The sequence below is a fragment of the Schistocerca cancellata genome, chromosome 1, assembly GCF_023864275.1.
Source record: "Schistocerca cancellata isolate TAMUIC-IGC-003103 chromosome 1, iqSchCanc2.1, whole genome shotgun sequence".
NCBI classification, from domain to species: domain Eukaryota; kingdom Metazoa; phylum Arthropoda; class Insecta; order Orthoptera; family Acrididae; genus Schistocerca; species Schistocerca cancellata.
In genome coordinates this window covers 1,240,447,677-1,240,453,879 of record NC_064626.1, presented here as the reverse complement: position 1 = coordinate 1,240,453,879, position 6,203 = coordinate 1,240,447,677, and the positions used below count along the sequence as shown (strand labels likewise).

The 6,203-nt window shown below is 44.2% G+C and overlaps 1 pseudogene; it reads left to right on the top strand.

Moving 5' to 3' along the window:
* Positions 1-5,760: 5,760 nt before the first annotated feature.
* Positions 5,761-5,878, top strand: LOC126100359 (5S ribosomal RNA; annotated as a pseudogene).
* The last annotated feature ends 325 nt before the right edge of the window (positions 5,879-6,203 follow it).

Below are 6,203 nucleotides of genomic sequence, written 5' to 3'. Positions count from 1 at the left end.
TAACCTTTTCATATCCATTCTATTCGTTTTCAAATGTTAAACGAAAAGATATTAAATTACTTCAAGAGGGGACTGAAAAAGGAAATCATCACAAAGGATAGATATCTGGGTGTTATGACGCACTTTTGAAGTCTGTACATCAATTCACTACCTTGGTGTAATGTTACGAATGGGTATGAAACTGGTCAAATGTGTGAAATTAGCAGCGGAGAAGGTTAATGAAACATACAGAACTTTTGGTGAACAACACAACCAGTCACAGCATCAACAACTCTTAGCGGCCTAAGAGATCCAGCATGGCTAAAGTAACACTTATATAATTTATTTGAATCGTTCTCGGGAAGTGTGGTGCATCTGTAAAGCAACGTGCATGCAAGACGATAATTTCACTGTGTATAGACTACTGCTCAAGCGTGCAGAACCCTTATGGATTAGGCACGACAGTAGACATTCAAAGCATTCAGGGTACGGGGCCAGGACATTAACAGGTCTATTAAGCGAATGTGAAACAGATGTACTCACGCAAATGAAGAGGAAATCCTTCGATGGAAAAAGCCTTTGTTCGCAAGCAGCGGTACTCGGAAAAGAATGAGTAGCAGTTCTTCCGTCTTCTTGGCATAACCCGTTAGCCCAAAAAAGTTTTGGGGCTGGATTAATAATAAAGAGAGAAAAGTTTAGATGGTAGTTTTAATGCGTCAGATTTTCTACATAGTCTCTCCCCACTTAAGTGCAACTTCTTTATTAAAATTCTTTTCTGCTTCTATTGCTGAATGAAATGGGAAGTTGAAGCTTCTACGTTATTTAATTCTGAAACAGCCGAGTAAAACTGAACGTACAGAGCCTACTTTCTCTTAACTTATTCTTATCATGTCAACACTGACCCACAATATTCTGGCGCAACGCAATCTGACTGCTCAAAAAAAAAAAAAATTACAACCTGACTTCAAATAATTAATACAAAAGAATGGCCCTGACTAAAAATAAATCTTAAAAATAACCTATACATTTCATTAAGCACTTACCTCACAAAAATCTTCATTACGCGAACTACTGCAATACAGCGTGCGTCAATAATGCCAGCTAAATAAAAGATTCTAATTACTAAAGCCACAAACTACTAATAGGCATATAGTTAGCAAAGGAGAGATTTTGTTGCAAACGAAATAATGTAATTTCTTTACCTTAATAATGTGAGATCCAGTTCAGACACGAAGATAGATCGTCATTGACATCTACTAGAACAGTATATAATCTTGAATAATTTTCAATCTTCAAGTCGGATACTTCCAGATCGTTAGCCTACCTCTACCCTCCATCAATGCTGACTCCTCACATCTAAGATCCATCACTGCTGGCTGTTCACCTCCAACTGCCCAACAGTACTTCCATCACTGCTGGCGACTAACTTCCAACTGCCCAACACTACTGGTGATTAACTTCCGACAACGATGTAAGTAGGCTGTTTAGGTTTTTATGTTGGTAACGCCACGTAGCGCTCCGTATAAAAATCACTGACTGTGCTGTGTGCAGAGATGGCAGACTTTTGAGGGTGGTCGATATGAACGTGTGAGCGCCAGAAAGAGTAAATTTGTAAGACTGGATGTCATGAACTGATATATATATGATGACTTTTGAACACTATTAAGGTAAATACATTGTTTGTTATCTATCAAAATCTTTCATTTGCTAACTATGCCTATCAGTAGTTAGTGCCTTCAGTAGTTTGAATCTTTTATTTAGCTTGCAATATTGGCGCTCGCTGTATTGCAGTAGTTTGAGTAACGAAGATTTTTGTGAGGTAAGTGATTCATGAAAGGTATAGGTTATTGTTAGTCAGGGCCATTCTTTTGTAGGGATTACTGAAAGTCAGATTGCGTTGCGCTAAAAATATTGTGTGTCACTTTAGTCAAGATCAGAATAAGTAAAGAGAGAAATGTCTGAGTACGTTCAGTTTTGCTCAGCTGTTTGAAAATCAAATAACGTAAGAGGTTTACCAGCACAGTAATTCATAATTTTTTTCTAACGGGATGTTTCAACGAGTCCAACAAGCCACAGAGTCTCTTTTAAAGAAAGCGCAGTCAGAGATCCAATGCAAAGCGCTACACAGCGCTGCCAACGCAGAAGCAGCCCACTTACAACAGTACAACCATTTGAAACTACCAGAAAATTCCTTCGTTTCTGGATGTCGTTCAATTCGCACATTACATTCACACTCTTGTGCTCTCGTCGAACCATCAGAGACCCATTCTGCCCTTCGTCGTTTTATGAAAAGTTCGTATTGATAAAACGAAGGTTAGTCGCCTGCTAGATTTTTTCCAGAAAAGAACTGTCCACGTACGCCTTTTCAAAGAAGACGCAACACGCGCCCACATGCCGTTGTTTTCGTTCGGGAGGCGAGATGTGTGATGCAGACTTCACACACGAACTTCTCTTCTTCAAAACATTTCGGAGACTGTCTTAAACACTTGATTTAGAGTTGTCCAGTGCGTACGGACCTCCAAATACACTACTGGCCATTAAAATTGCTACACCAAGAAGAAATGCAGATGATAAACGGGTATTCATTCGACAAATATATTATACTAGAACTGACATGTGATTACATTTTCACGCAATTGGGGTGCATAGATCCTGAGAAATCAGTACCCAGAACAACCACCTCTGACCGTAATAACGGCCTTGATACGCCTGGGCATTGAGTCAAACAGAGCTTGGATGGAGTGTTCAGGTACAGCTGCCCATGCAGCTTCAACACGATACCACAGTTCATCAAGAGTAGTGACTGGCGTAAGGCCACCATTGACCAGACGTTTTCAATTGGTGAGAGATCTGGAGAATGTGCTGGCCAGGGCAGCAGTCGAACATTTTCTGTATCCAGAAAGCCCCGTACAGGACCTGCAACATGCGGTCGTGCATTATCCTGCTGGAATGTAGAGTTTCGCAGGGATCGAATGAAGGGTAGAACCACGGGTCGTAACACATCTGAAATGTAACGTCCACTGTTCAAAGTGCCGTAAATGCGAACAAGAGGTGACCGAGACGTGTAACCAATGGCACCCCATACCATCACGCCGTGTGATACGCAAGTATGGCGATGACGAATACACCCTTCCAATGTGCGTTTACCGCGATGTCGGCAGACACGGATGCGACCATCATGATGCTGTAAACAGAACCTGGATTCATCCGAAAAAATGACGTTTTGCCATTCGTGCACCCAGGTTCGTCGTTGAGTACACCACCGCAGGCGCTCCTGTCTGTGATGCAGCGTCATGGATAATCGCAGCCACGGCCTCAGAGCTGATAGTCCATGCTGCTGCAAACGTCGTCGAACTGTTCGTGCAGATGGTTGTTGTCTTGCAAACGTCCCCATCTGTTGACTCAGGGATCGACACGTGGCTGTACGATCCGTTACAGCCATGCGGATAAGATGGCTGTCATCTCGACTGCTAGTGATACGAGGCCGTTCGGATCCAGCACTGCGTTCCGTGTTACCCTCCTGAACCCACCGATTCCATATTCTGCTAACAGTCATTGGATCTCGACCAACGCGAGCAGCAATGTCGCGATACGATAAACCGCAATCGCGATAGGCTACAATCCGACCTTTATCAAAGTCAGAAACGTGATGGTACGCATTTCTCTTCCTTACACGAGGCATAACAACAACGTTTCACCAGGCAACGTCGGTCAACTGCTGTTTGTGTATGAAAAATCGTCTGGAAACTTTCCTCCTGTCAGCACGTTGTAGGTGTCGCCACCGGCGCCAACCTTGTGTGAATGCTCTGAAAAGCCAACCATCTGCATATCGCAGCATCTTCTTCCTGTCGGTTAAATTTCGCGTCTGTAGCACGTCATCTTCGTGGTACAGCAATTGTAATGGCCAGTAGTGTATTTGAACACGGCACCCTCACTCAGTCAACGGTATAGTGACGCAGCACTCCCTCCCCTGTGCGTCTTTCCAGCGGTGAATTTGGCCTTGACTTCAGCTTTATCGATGGTAACGCACGACCGCTTCGAACTGCGCAGAAGCAGGATGAAGAGGAGGAGTGCCCCTTGGAACGAGACGAGATTGGGCTAATGGACTGGGCTGCCCGTCCCCCAACTTAACTCCAATTGAGAACGTGTGGGATGCGTTGGGGAGGCGTACTGCAGCAAGTCCACATGCACCAACGACCATCCATCCGGCAGTTACCAGCCGCGCTGGGGGAGGAACGAAACAACCTACCTCAAGAACTCCTTAGCAAACAGGTGGCGAGAATGCGAGCGGGTTGCAGAGCATGCATCGCGGTCCGCGGTGGTCACACGCCCTACTAAGAACCACGTTCCAAGTTTTGTAATGTCCAGGGGACCATCATACATCGCGCTGACTTCGTGTAATCGTTGCCTTTGAATAAAAGAGGCATTTCTGTTCGTATCATTGCGTATTTCATAAGGGTTCCGCACGCTTGAACAATAGTCTATACCAGGCGCGGCTCGTAATTAAAGGCTCTGAGGCGGAGCCGCCCCAAAATATATGTTAAGGTAAATTTCGCAAGAACGTATTACATAATTTAAATTATCAGGACGAATTTCGCGTATTTCCCATTCCGATTAAAATAACGGCGGTCAACGTTTTTGGAACTGTTTATATCGATAGATGTTTTCCGAACGGTTAGTAGTGTTTAGGCTGCGCCTTGGAACGTCCGTAAGCTGCATGTAGTAGCTGTTTGGGGGCGTGGCTTCTACATAGTACTGCTCTTTATGGGCGACCCGAAGGCTCAGAGCTTGCAGCCTAAGGGTGTCATACCAACCACCACACGTTTTTCAGGTTCCACTATCTATGTAATAAAGGAATGTAGAGTGGCCGAAACTTCGCTATCCAATCTCTGTCTCTGCACATCTCTACTACGCTTCGATGCGTCATTAATCGACTTTTAGTATTATTGTTTTGGTAATGTTTTACATAGTTGTTTTGTTTCAGCCATTGGCTATTTTAGCCACATTTAGAATAAGTTTGCAAATATCCCGCCAGAGTGCACTACACTACAGTAACATACCAGTACTGCCATCTAGCGAGAGTTTCCTAAGTGGTTAGAGGACAAAGCGCGCAAAATTTGTCCCGTTACTTTACTTTCCTTGCTTGCTGATGCTGACTGCTTTTGTTGATACCGTGTAATATTAGCAAGTTTCTTTTTCGGAGTATATTTTGCAAGATTTTAGTGAGTTTTACTTGCTGGTGAATATCTGCGACATACCGCGAGTGTGAAACAAGCGCAATATGAATTCAGTGTGCAATTTAATAGGTAAAAACTTGGAACACGGCCATAGAATGAAAGTGAAAGAACTTTGTGCATCGAGACCCGCATTAAAGATCTCTCCGAAACGCGTCTTTCCATATGATTTGCTGCAAAGTGTCAGAAAATGTAATGATGACGTATAAAAACACTTACCAAAGATTTCAACTCGAAGTTAGCTACTAATGATATTTAATACCTGATTATAGAAGATACAGTACGTAAAATTATGGGTAGAGAGTGATCTGCCCACCCCGTCCACCTGAATTCTTAGTTGTTTATGTCAGACTAATCTGTAGCGTAACCCGAGGTCTATGTTGGTTCCGATCGATAAATGCCGCAGCCTTCCCCAGTATAGAAACCACGAGCCGCGCCTGGTCTATACACAGTAAAATTATCATCTTGTATGCAGTTTGCTTTACAGATGCACCACACTTTCCGAGAACGATTCAAAAAAATTATATATATGTTACTTTAGCCTTGCGGCAACGGCCTTGCTGCAGTGGATACCCCGGTTCCCGTCAGATCACCGAAGTTAAGCGCTGTCGGGCGTGGCCGGCACTTGGTTGGGTGACCGTCCGGGCCGCCCTGCACTGTTGCCATTTGTCGGGGTGCACTCAGCCTCGTGATACCAACTGAGGAGCTACTCGACCGAATAGTAGCGGCTCCGGTCAAAGAAAACCATCATAACGACCGGGACAGCGGTGTGCTGACCCCACACCCCTTCTATCCGCATGCCCAACTGAGGATGATACGGCGGTCGGATGGTCCCGATGGGCCACTTGTGGCCTGAAGACGGAGTGCTCACTTTAGCCATGATGGATCTCCTAGGCCGCTAAGAATTGTTGATGCTGTGACTGGATGTGTTGTTCACCAATAGTTCTGTATATTTCATTCACCTTCTCTATTACTAATTTCACACATTTG